The sequence below is a fragment of the Bidens hawaiensis genome, unplaced genomic scaffold (genome assembly GCF_021521415.1).
Source record: "Bidens hawaiensis isolate Kalapana, Puna unplaced genomic scaffold, B.hawaiensis_p1.1 tig00084231_1, whole genome shotgun sequence".
NCBI lineage: Eukaryota > Viridiplantae > Streptophyta > Magnoliopsida > Asterales > Asteraceae > Bidens > Bidens hawaiensis.
The window spans coordinates 2,533-15,824 of record NW_027504069.1 but is presented as its reverse complement, the minus strand read 5'-3'; the positions used below and the strand labels follow the sequence as shown (position 1 = coordinate 15,824).

The following is a 13,292-nucleotide window of genomic DNA, read 5'->3' as shown; positions in this document are numbered from 1 at the left end:
CAGATCCAATCCCCTAAACGGGTCCCGGATCTAATGAGTCCACAGGGTAGGATAAGATAAGAACCAACACAATATGAGTACAACTTCCCAAAGTCCAATGACCGGAACCTGCAAAACAGACACTGTGATTCTAGTCACGGGAATGACAATTGGGAGGGTCTTCCCGTAACCACCCTCCGGCGTGAAAATCAGTACAGTTCTTAAGAGAGAAAGTACTAAAGTATTGAGAGTAAGTACCGTCAGAGTATATGTGAATGAATGAATACCTCATGCAGGTTGACAAGGTATTTATAGCCGAAGGATGAAGGAAGGTGATTGGGCCACTTGTCCCTTTCTAAAAGATCTTAATAACCGTCTGGACGCGTGTCCCTTTGTGATAGGTTGAGATATACATCCCATGTGCATTGGTATAACAACCTGGACACGCGCCACTTCATGATAGGACGAACCAAACCCTGGTCATGTGCACGGTTATAACAACCTGGCCAGGTGTCCTTCATTCATTGGCTAACGAGTCATGTATTCTTCAAGTAACAATCGTGGTTATTCTTCTAGATGGTAATTAGTTATTTACAGCTGTCCTGTTAACATTGCCTTCTGATCATTTTGGCGGAAAAATGTCTTGTCCTGCGAATGACTTCTGAGGGTGCCTGAATCCTTCCGCGTGTGGTGTAAGGATGTTCTTCCTCTACCATGTTGTGCGGGTGATCCATATGTTCCGCGGGTGGTATATGAGGGGTTCCTCTCCGACCCGCGGATGATACTTAATGGTGTTTGGGTCTTTTTGGTACCCTACCTCTATATCCACCCACAATGATGCATTAAGATAAAAAAAATCAAGAATAATTTTTTTTAAAAGTATAAATATTAGAAACAAAACGTAAAACACATGCTAACTTTGTATAATAGCAACAACCAAAAAATATTATGTGTATATGAAATTTATTTCACATAATACAATCTATGCTAGCCGGCTCGGGCTACCTTTAGCCAATGAGGGCCGCGTACGGTGTACCCGGCGTTACTTAATTGGTCGTTTAAAAAAAGAATGAAAATTTGGAAGTGAACATATTAATTAAGTAAAGGGTTTCATAAGGGTTTATTAAACCTATGTTAGACAGGAGAGAGTGCTTAAACTAAAATTCTAGTGGCATATGCAACAGTTTCTCTTGCATTTACAAAAGCTAGTTTCTCACACTGGTTGTTATCTAAATTACTTTGGGAAAGCTGATGATATGTATCAACTTGAAGTGTTATTTAGACTTGAATCCACATAAAAATGATGTGTTATTTCTGAACCATTTTCTCCGTTCAATCGATGATAATTCAACGTACATAATAACAATTAAATGACATTGTCACATCAATTAAGTGTAGTAAAAACTAACGAAAACGATAATCTCATATAACAAAATTCAAATAGTCCGTAAGTAGCAATTATACCCACAAATTATTAACAAAGAAACTAAAAACCTACTAATGAAATACCAAATTTAAAACATTTCAATCACACTAAATTGACTCGTTAACGATTGATAAATAAAACCAGCAAGTTGAAATTCTTAAAAAATCACAATATAAACAATCGATGGAAGAACAAAGCCATTGATTAATGGATTAAAATAAAAACAAAAAACAAAAGAAAAAAGATTTTCTTACCTTGTAACTGTCAAGTAAAGTACTGAATTATCTAAGGCTTCTTTTTAGTCTTGGGAAAATTAAAGATAGTTTTTAGCTTGAAAGAATTTGGAATTTGTATATTCATAAATCGGAACAAAATAACATAATCGATAAGTTTCTCAAATCTCAATTGATTCACAATCTGATGCAGTGACTCTCAATGAATTGATACTTGATATTGACAAATTAAAATTCTTCCAAGCAAACAGGTGGCTGGCTATAACAATCACGATAGATTAGGGCATCGATAGCCTAGAAAATTCTTCTTGGACGGCCCGATTCGTTTAGGAGAACAGACTTCAGGTTTTCAAATCGAAGATGAAGGATCGATGATAAAGCGTAGATCAAAGATTGGATTAGAGATTGATGGTGAATATGAGAATAAACAGAGATCGCCTGCTGAATGAATGGTGGTGTTCGATTTAGGGTTTTGTGAGAGTAACCGGGTTTGGTTTAGCTTTTAGACCCACGAAAGTTATAACCGGGTTAAATCAATGAGAGTGTTGTATTCACAAATCAAGCAATCTGGTGGCTCTATAGAGGGTGGGGAGCAACGTGAGAGCGACATATAGGATTGTATGGTAGATAATTATATAGATAGTTTGATTTATTTTATCAATAAGAATCCATATGAGTGTATTTTGGTATTGATTATGTATAGGTAAACTAATTATTAGACTTGTTAACTTGTAGCTATGGTTTGACTATGGTTTTAGTTTATAATGGTATAATGCAATAAAGACTTGTAGTAATTTAGATATTGGTTAAGAGTGAATGTTATAATGGTTTCTTGAACCGGGCTGGGCCGGCTCAACACTTTGAGACACCCAAAGCTTACAACAAAATTGAGGCTTCTTTTTATGTCATTGTCAGATTATAGAAAAAAAAGTTATCAGTTAAATGTTATTTTGAAATAATTATAATAATTATAATTAAACGATTCATTGATATTTATTTATAGTTTTCATTATCATGTTATTTAGTTCTACACAATAACTTCTAATATGTAAGTTGAATAACATTCAACATATTATTTTATGGATATTCATATAATTTTAAACATATTATTTTGCCTAATTTTATTTTATATTAAAATATATATTTATTACATCAATGGAGTTATGGTCTATTGATAAAGACAAAGTCTGATTGAAGAAATTTATCGTTAAAAAAATATATTCTTTTTTTATTACAAATTGAGTTATATTTCAAACATTTTGTTTTTCTGTTTTCTATATATAGAAAGAAATTTTATAGCAAGTTAATATAAGAGAACAAAAAAACTTTTATATAAACATATATATAAAATAATCAGGTCATGACTATTTATTCAAACTACATACGCACTTAAAACTTGTCACAAATTTATATTTAAAATGAAAAAAAAAGTGGTGGGTGGCCGGCGGGGGGGGGGGGGGTGGGGTGTAAACAAAAGAAAATATTTCTTATTTGGATAACCACTACGACCGTTTTTACTAGTAAAAAGTTAAGTTTCTGTTACCAATTACTTTTTGCTAGAAGCTATATCATCTTCTCAAAGATGAAAGACCCCAAGAGCCACCAACAACAAAACATAGTAAAACCATAAATAAATAAATACATAATAACTTATCACTTTCGTTTCCAAAGTTACTTATCTTCTGTTTACAAAACAAAAATAAATACATCACTTGTTGTAGTTTGATAAGAAAATAGGCTTTAGAAGATTTTAAAAATAGGACCTTTAAAATGTGGAGGCCAAAATTTCTCTTTACTAGCTTCACATTAGAGCCGCCCTTGATAGGGGCATGGTTCATGGGTTTTTGAAGACTTGATGTTGGGTTGATGGTTGGTTGATGTTTATTAATAGTATTGACTTGGTTTTAGTTTATTGACTAGGGTTTTAGTTTACTTGATGTTTATCAATAGTATTTATTTGGTTTTTGATTTGGGGTTTATTTTGAGGATTTAGTTTTTGGGTATGCTACTTTGATCATGTTTACTTATTTATTTTTAAAGTTTATTTGGTATTATGATATGTTTTGGGATTTTTTAGGCTTGATGGAGCATAAGATTTAGAGGTTTTGGAGCATTTTATTTCTAGTCAACCATTTTGATCATTATTTAACTCATCGGGTACAAAATAACCATGAAACTAACATATGTTCTAAACAATTTAACATATGTTTTGAACATGTGTAAAAGCAGTATACATATGTTTTTTGGAGTTTTTATTACATTTTTTTTACACAACTAACATATGTTTTAAACAATTAACATATGTTTTTTTTATTCAATTAACATATGTTTTATATCACTTCAAAATCGGAAAACCTCTAAGAGATCGACTTGTGGTGCGACGGATTTTCAAAGAGTGCCGGAAAAATTAGATTTTTTTAATACCTGACTGGAGCTTGTGAAGAGAGAGAGAGAGAGAGAGTAGGTCCTATGGACGAATCAAACAACAAGACACTAGTTTACTTGGATCAATCTAAACACTAGCTAGCGAAAATCACTAGTGAGGAACCGAGATATCGGATCTTGTTTGTTATGTTATTTACCCAAAGAGGTTAAAAAGAAAGTAGGAGATGGAGAGAGTTGGTGATAATGGATAAGATATGTTTCAAAAGGGTTGTTGTATGCATGAGTATGCTCAACCTTATATAGGTTTGAGCATATCAAGCATTATTTCCTTTCATGGGCCTAAATGGGCTTTGATTACATGGCCTAAGGCCCAAACATACAAAGAAAATAAACATACAACATTTATAACATAAGTAAATATAAAAGACTAATAACAAAATAGGGCCTTACAATCTCCCTCTAGTAAATAGGGCCTTACAATCTCCCTCTAGTCTTTAGTATTTAGTCTGTCAGCTCCCGTCATCAGTTGGTCTCGTACTCGAAGCTGTCCTCACAATTGTATAGTTGATTGTCAATAAGATAGCGTACGAACTTGTTGTATTTCTTAACTATCTCATCTTTCTTGTTGTGCCGGGCGTCATGAATGTGACATTCGTTAATTTCGGGTAAAACGTATATTCGTTTTGTATTTGTTTAACATGTAAACCGACCCGTTTTGTAAAACGACCCGTTTTGTAAACCGAAACCCTTGATATAATTAAAATGATGGATTTTATGTTACAATATTGTTTTACACTTGTTGGGTCTTGAAAACATCCTTTTCGGTCCTTAAGTCGCGTTAAAAACACTTAAAACAACTCCAGGGGCCAAAACTGCCATTTTTGCAAAGTTGGAGATCTGGCCACCCACCCCATAGCGATATGCGATGGGTGTGGCCAAACCCCCATCACGTATCTCTATGCCCGTCAGATGCAGCAATCTGAATTTTGTTGTTTTGTGTCTTGTCTTGATCCATTTTTCATGCAATTACTTGATATTAAACCCATGTTTGACCCAAATCATTTCCCTATATATACACCCCCTTTCCCCTTCATTTTCCTCTGCTACAACTCCAAAAACTCTCTCAAACATCAAATATTCAAGGTTATTTTTCTTAGTGTTCTTAAATGTTTGACTTCTAAAAGTCAAACTGAGTTAAATCCTTCATTCTAATTAGCTTATGTAGTCTTATTAATACTTGATTATGGCGGTACAACATATATATAATATAATACCCCTTTTTACCTTTGGTAGTTACTTTTCCGATTCCGGTCGGCGAGGTTTCGGACCTTGTAAGGCAAGGCTTCATGGAGGACTTTCGAGTCCTTGATATATATATATATATATATATATATATATATATAACTTGTTTATACATATTAATTTGCCTGCTCATTTCAGTTTGTTTGTTATATTTACAAGTTCCATGGTTATGGGATCTAAGAGTCTATGCTTCGGTTTAACCGTAAATAGCTCTAGACCGTAAACCGAACTTTTGTTTAAAGACTTTGTTGTTAACTTTTTGGTTGTAAGAACTTAAGTATTTTCATTTGTACATTATTATACAAGTTCTTTGATATTTGGGCATGTGGAAACCATCTATGAACTTGTTGTGAAATGGAAACCAAACCAATCCGATGTTTTACTCGCTTAAGACACACACGTGTCTTTCTAGCTATCAAGACTTGTATATTTCTTTAAAAATAGTTTACAAACTGATGTTAATTATGTTCTTAAGTACTTGGAAAAGTTGGATCCAACTTGATCTCATAACAAAGTTTGGACCGACAAAACCGAACACTCGCTTAACGTGCGTTGTTAGTTCTAAAACAATAGAACTACATACTTGGTTAAGTCTTAATAAGTTTTATTGAGTTATCTCATAACATTCATTATTTTGGAAAGTTGACTTTGGGTTTGACCAATTATCAAGACCCGAACCAACAACCCGAACACTCGTTAAAACCCGTTTTAGTATCTTTATTCCCAATGGACTTGCATTCTTGCATTTTACCCACCTTATTACTTAACATAGGTTGAGTAAATATTAAGGTTAGATACTTTAACCCGGTTTCGAGCAAACTTACACTTTAAAGGGGTTAGTATTATAAATTCTTAAACAGTTACATTTAACATTGAACTTTAATTGTTTACATTTCGTAACATTTATTTTATTTAAAGACTTTGAAGACAACCTTTCTAAATCCAAGGCTTCTTCCCTTTTAGGAATTGTTCGTTAAACTCATCGTTCCGGCAAATCTCCAAATTATCACCTTTCAAGTTTATTACTTGAACGTGAGTACTCTCATACCCCATTTTCCATCTTTCGTTTTGGGGTGATATTTCATACTTATTCAACGGAACGCTTTATACTTGAATCTTAACCCACAAACATTATTGTATACTTTACTTAATAATTGCTCGATTTGGTGTTCTGTGATTATATGCCTATGTGTTTATCGCTTTTGGTTGGTGGAACTACAAAATCCTAGTCTATTTGGCAACCCCTTATAGCAAGGTGTTGTTAACGTAATGCAATTAACGATAACTATAAAATCCTAGACTATTTGGCATCCCCCTATAGCTAGGTGTCGCTAATGTGTTTTGCGATATCTATCTATCCAAGTTATTGCTTTTATTTATTGTTTCGTATACAAGATTGTGGATTTTTTGTACTATATACTATTATGCTCAAACTTATGAATTGATCACCAACCTTTGTGTTGATAAACTTTATTTTGTGAAATGTTATAGGTTTGCATTTAGGATATTAGCAAAAATAAACAATATTTGATTTGCTATATTTTGTTATATTTTGTTATAACTATCTCATGAATATTGTTATGTGACATTTTCTATGTTGTGAAATGAAATGAGTTGATTAAATATTTAACACTTTAATAGTGTTGTTAGTACACGGTTTTGCGTCTTGAGTCTTTGTAATTATCGTTTTGTATTTATCGTTTAATTTAATGTAAAAGTTATTTATATTTAAGCTAGTTCGTTAGTGGACTTGTCTAGTTCGTTAAGGATGTTTAACGAACTAGACCTTAAGTTAACGGTACGGTTTTACCGACCAGAATAAATGTCGTTTTAAATACATTTTATCGTGAGTTATAAGAGTGGCACTACTTATTTTATTTTAAATATTATAGAGGTAGGGTAGTGAAAAGCTCCAAATACCCATATAGGATCATCCGCGGGTCATTCCTAACTTCCTCAAAAGTCACCCGCAGAACACTCTCATCACTCGCATAACTCAAGTCAGAGGAAGAATAATGAAAAGCTTCAAAGATCATCCGCGAGATACGTAAGACTCCCTCATAAGTCATCCGCAGGACATTCCCATCATACGCGAGATGACAGAAGAGTGACATCAGTAAATTAGTTGTAACCAACTTTCTTCTAGAAGATTTACGTGAAGATCCTTTCTTGAAGGGCACGTGATATAGTAACCAATTGAAGGAGGACAACTGGCAAGGTTGTTATAACCGTGCACATGGCCAGTTGTCCCACCCTATCAGGAGCGGACACGTGTCTAGTTTGTTACAAAGAGCACCTTCTAGAAAAAAACAGATGTACCAATAATATTCTCCTAACCTCCAGTTATAAATACTCACTTCATCATCATACGGTATTCATTCACACTTCAAATATTACATCAATCACTTAAGTACTTTCTCTCTCTAAAGGACCGCACTTATTCTCACGCCGGAGGGTGATTACGGGAAGACCCCTACTCTTGTCCTTCCCGTAACGAGCTCATGGTGCTCTGTTTGCAGGTTTCTGTCACCGGTCTTGTTGAGCTTTGACTCGTATCGTTTTATTACTTGTTACTTGACCTGTATCTTGTGGAATCATCGGTCTAACCTATTCGGGTTTGGATATGTGCTTTTCATTGGCGCCATCCGTGTTTTTGCAAGAACTTTACGTTTTTTGATTGTTTGGTTGATATGTGTCAATCTCAGCAAGGTCCGATGGAAACTCCAGTGATAATGAAGCGTTCTGCCGGACTTATGGCACCTACATGATCTATACTGGTGATTTGGGACGCGTGACGAATGAGATTCTTTGGACTCATTTCCAGATCTGGAAATTCCCCTCCGGCGAGATCTCATCGTCAAAATCTCTGATCTGAAAAACTTCAGTCTCCTGAAGAATGGTTGCAGTTACACCAAGAGAAGATTGTGTCTGAATACGAACGTATGTTGTGTGAGGAAAGAATTTGTGCAAGGACACTAACGTATGAAGATGTTCCATCGAGATCTCCATATACTCCTTCAACAGTTCGTCAGAGTCAGATGCCGGAGAGTGTCATAATTGAGAAGTATTCTGAGGAAGAGGAGGTTGCGAGAAGTCGTGACAGAGGTCGTCCAGTTATATGGGGATCTTCCCAAAGAACAGAGTATGGGATTCATACTTCAAGAATTCGAAGAGATCCTACATACCGTCGTAATGAGGCCAGTTACAATTTATAATCCCCAAATCACAAAAAAAACATTAATATGAGATAACATCTGCATCTAACACTTTTTAAAAACTATTTAAAAGGTATAATTATTATTTTCCAAATATATAAAGATTTAAAAAGAAAAAAAAACTTAAAAAAATGATAGCTTTTGCTTTAGTTTCTGTTTCATCATCACCAACCAACCTCTGGTGAATACTCCATCTTTCCTACCTTTCCTTATCTCTGCTCTGCTATTTCAGATAACTCCATTTTAGCTTAGATTAGATTAGATTAGATCTCCATCACTCAGATCTCTAACCCCATTCATGGATATGCCTTTTCATCCAACACCAAGATCCACTCTTTAGTTGCTTCACTGAAGGTAGATTATCCACATTCCCTTCATCTTTTTACTTAATTCTGCATAAAGTTCACAACTTTACTGTAATTAAGTGCCAAATTCATCTGGGTATTGCAAGATTAGTTGAAAAGCATGTTACTTTATGTACTTGTGGCTGTTACACCTTATATAAAACTTCATTTTCCACCAATCTGCAAAACCCTAATCCTCATTATTAACCAGATTAATTGGTGGAACTGATGTTTGGAAAATGTGTAATTGTTTATCTGCAATCTTTTCCTTCTTCAGGTACTTGATCATTTTCAAGAATGGGGGACAATCTAAAAAACGGGTTATACGAGAAAGTAGATGGATTAGGGATTAAAGTATGGGAGTTAATTGGGATTATCATTGGGTTGCTTATTGTAGGCATTCTTTGTGTGTTAACATGTTACCTCACTTCTCTAAAGAGAGTGCAAAGGGGGGGGGGGGGGGTCTCACACGCGATCCCGCATAGTCGAATACCCACGGTTTCGAAAGAGATTAAAGAAGTGCGAGTTGAGCAGGTTTCGACTGCTGATTTTGCTCCACGAGATGGTATTCTTCTCACAATTCATGATAAGAACAGTGATAAAGATTCGATAAAGTTTTGGTTCATCTTGGTGTGTCGAAATCAAGAAATGGGGATAATGCAAGTAGTCGAGGTTCATTTCATCATATGGATGAGTCAGGGGAAGATGGGAGTTCTGGAAATTTTTTGTATAAACCGTCGTCTTCGTCGTCTCATCCAATTAGTGCACCGTCTCCGCTTGTGGGTTTGCCTAAGTTTTCACATTTGGGTTGGGGTCATTGGTTTACTTTGCGCGATCTTGAACTTGCAACGAATCGGTTTTCAAAAGAGAATGTTATTGGAGAGGGTGGGTATGGAGTTGTGTATCATGGGACGTTGGTTAATAGGAATCTGGTGGCGGTTAAGATGCTTCTTAATAATGTGTGAGTTTTTGTAACTTTAGTTATTTTAAGTTTATTTTAAAGTGTATTGCTGTGAACCTTTAAGGAGTGGCGCGGTGGTAAACGCTTGAGTCCCTCTAGCAGAGGTCTCAGGTTCGAACCCAACTTCCACTGGTTTCCTACCTTTAACACTAGGACTGTAAACGAACCGAACGTTCAATGAATCGTTTGGCTGAAGTTTGTTTATTTAATTAATGAATGGACATGAACAAAACTTTTTGTTCATTTAGTTAAACGAAACGGACATGAACACATGTATCGTTCATTCATTTTCGTTCATGAACGTTTGTTTACGTTTGTTCGTTTTAATCCGTTTGTGCTCGTTCATCTACGTTCATTAGTTATACATTTGTTTAGTTTATTTATTTTCGTTCATTCATTCGTATATTCATTAAAAATTTTAGTCTCATTACATTTTAGTCTACTTTATTACTTTCATCTATGTAAGTTATGTTCATTCGTTTATGTCCGTTTGTTCGGTTAAAGTAAAACGAAGGGCATGCCCTGTTCTTGCTCGTTCGGTTCGTTTATAGGTCTATTTAACACCCTTGAAGGCCACCTACCCAGTGCAACCTGCAATGTGGTTGCTTTGTTCAATATATGTTTAAATGGTAGTTTTTTTCTCTAGGGGCCAAGCAGAGAAGGAATTTAGAGTGGAGGTTGAAGCAATTGGCCACGTCTGTCACAAGAATTTGGTTCGGTTATTGGGTTATTGTATTGAGGGAACTCATAGGTATTCTTTTTCTCTTTCTAGATGCTATAATGCAGTCAAATACACATAATAATGAATGTACAAAGAACTACTCATGTGTGTTTATTTCGTTGATATGCATTTTTCAAGGTGTATAATATAATGAGATTCTTGTAAATTAGGATGTTAGCGTACGAGTACGTCAAAAATGGGAATTTAGAACAATGGCTTCATGGGGCTATGCGCCAACATGGATATCTTACATGGGAGGCTCGGATAAAGGTTCTTCTTGGGACAGCTAAGGCGTAAGTATATAATATATCTTTGTATATTTTAATTTATTAAACATAATGCGTTAAAATGTCTAAAGAAACTTGGTTTATTACGATGGCCATTTAATTTCAATTGTTAATCAAAGCTTTTAGCTGAACTCACTTAACCAGTTAGACATAAAACATAACCATATAGGCCCATTCTATCGTTAATCAGGTCAAAATAGTCACAATTTGATCATTTAAATGCAGCCTTGCCTACTTGCATGAAGCAATCGAGCCAAAAGTTGTGCACCGAGACATAAAGTCAAGCAACATTTTGATTGATGATGATTTCAATGCAAAGGTATCTGATTTTGGGCTGGCGAAGCTTCTTGGTGCTGGAAAAAGCCACATCACAACTCACGTTATGGGCCCTTTTGGGTTAGTATATCATTGCTGTTAAAATTACATTTCAGCACCAATAATAAGTAATTTTTTGTTATTTACAGGTATGTGGCCCCGGAATACGCGAATACTGGCCTATTGAATGAAAAGAGTGATGTTTATAGCTTTGGAGTTGTACTTTTGGAGTCAATAACCGGAAGAGACCCTGTTGACTATGGTCGCCCTGCTCAAGAGGTAAATCATCTTTTGACCAAAAGTCAACAAATCGCATTGTTGCCTCATGATACTTGTAAGCTAGATTCATTATGGTTTTTGCAGGTAAACCTTGTGGATTGGCTGAAAATGATGGTTGGAAGCTGGAGCTCAGAGGTTTTGACCAAAAGTCAACAAATCGCATTGTTTGACTTGCAAAGAAGTCAACATGGCTGCTTTACAGCACATTTCTTGTTACTCAAGGGGTTTGAACGTTTGAAAATCGTGCAAGAATGGATGTTAAAGCTAATTGAACAACAGTCGGGGCAGAAAGATGTCATTGGAGTTAGAAGATTACTCATCACTCCAACTAAAGCTTACTCGTTGCCACCAGAAGTTGAATTGTCAAACCGGGTTCTCGAGACGTATCCGATCGGTTTTTACGGGTCACCTTCATGGATGAAGGCATGCGGACATTAAACAATAATGTTCTTAACTTTTACCCCGCCCCAATCATTAGAGCTTCAGTGCACAAAACACAACAGTGTTTAGGCGCATAAAAGATATTCTAACTAACTGGTTTCATCTATCTGATAATGATGGTTGGAAGCAGGAGATCAGAGGTTGGTTGTTACTGATGAAGTCAAGTTTATGGCAGGAAAGAGACTAGTCGCCCGCGAGAGATGGTTCAACATACTGAGTACTATAGTGATGTAGAAGAAGATTTTAGGAAACCATATCGTCGCGCAACATTTGCATAAAAGTCAAAGTTTGTCCAGCGTATTTCTACAGCTCTGTTCCCTGTTAATGTAAAGATCCCTACCAACTTGGGGAAATATAATGGTATGACGGATCCTAGTGATCATTTACTTAATTTCACTGCAGTAGGAGGGGTCAGTGGTTGGACTCTACCCTATTGGTGTCATATGTTTTCTCTTACGTTAACAGGAGCTGGCCACGAGTGGTTTGAGAAATAACCAGATGGTCAAATTGAGATCTCGAATGATTCGGTGGCTAAGTTTTCACAACATTTTAGTCAACAGAAAAAACACACGCGAGATCCATCCGAGATTTCGGATGTGATTAGGTGGGATAATGAGTTTGTTTAAGATTTCATTACTCGTTTCAATTAGGAAATTTGAACATTGGTGGAATTAGTGAAGATATGTTGCGAGGTGCTTTCTGTAAGAATGTGCGGAGCGACACACTGATTCGTTGTTTGACTGGAAAAGATGGAATTCCCAAAACTTGGGATACGATCATGTCTGGGGCTAAACTTTTAACGTCAACAAAAAAAACTTTAGGGATTGAAAGTCCAAAACAGGCAGCAAAGATGGAGTTTAGGAACACACGGTTGAATAGGCCGGTGCGGGGTTCAATTTGGTCTAGAATCCAACCGCCTGCAGAAACTTCTACAAAAACATATGAAAGGTCATTGATTGGAAACAAAAACAAATATCGTAAGTGGGGAGAAGATACTAGCAAGAGGACCCCATTGATGAAAACTCCTTTAGAAATCTTAACTACAGAAATTGTGGATTTTAAGAAGCCGCAACCGCTTATATGGAGAGCGCACTTAAATACTAATAAGCAGTGTCTGTTTCATAATGACAAAAGCCATCATACTGATGACTGTGTTAGTTTAAGGAATGAGATTGATGTAACATCCCGAAATTTCCATGATTAGTATTAAAACATTAATTACGTTGGAAGAGTTAAATTGAGTTAGTAGAAAAATAATAATAAAGATAAAAGGATGGTAGGCCAAAATAATCATGGACTTAGAATGAAGATGGGCTAAGTTCCATGGGCTTAGGGAGTATAAATACCCCTTAAACCCTAAATCATTTCCATCTCCATCATTCTACATCTTAGCCTACACCATCA

The 13,292-nt window shown here is 35.6% G+C and overlaps 1 pseudogene across 1 annotated transcript; it reads left to right on the top strand.

Moving 5' to 3' along the window:
- The first annotated feature begins 8,702 nt into the window (after positions 1-8,702).
- LOC143607623 (putative receptor-like protein kinase At2g42960) lies at positions 8,703-13,092 on the top strand (annotated as a pseudogene). Its single transcript, XR_013149007.1, has 9 exons — positions 8,703-8,894; positions 9,162-9,845; positions 10,492-10,596; positions 10,737-10,859; positions 11,079-11,249; positions 11,318-11,447; positions 11,532-11,870; positions 11,926-12,028; positions 12,539-13,092. The product of XR_013149007.1 is annotated as a putative receptor-like protein kinase At2g42960 (transcript).
- Positions 13,093-13,292: the final 200 nt, after the last annotated feature.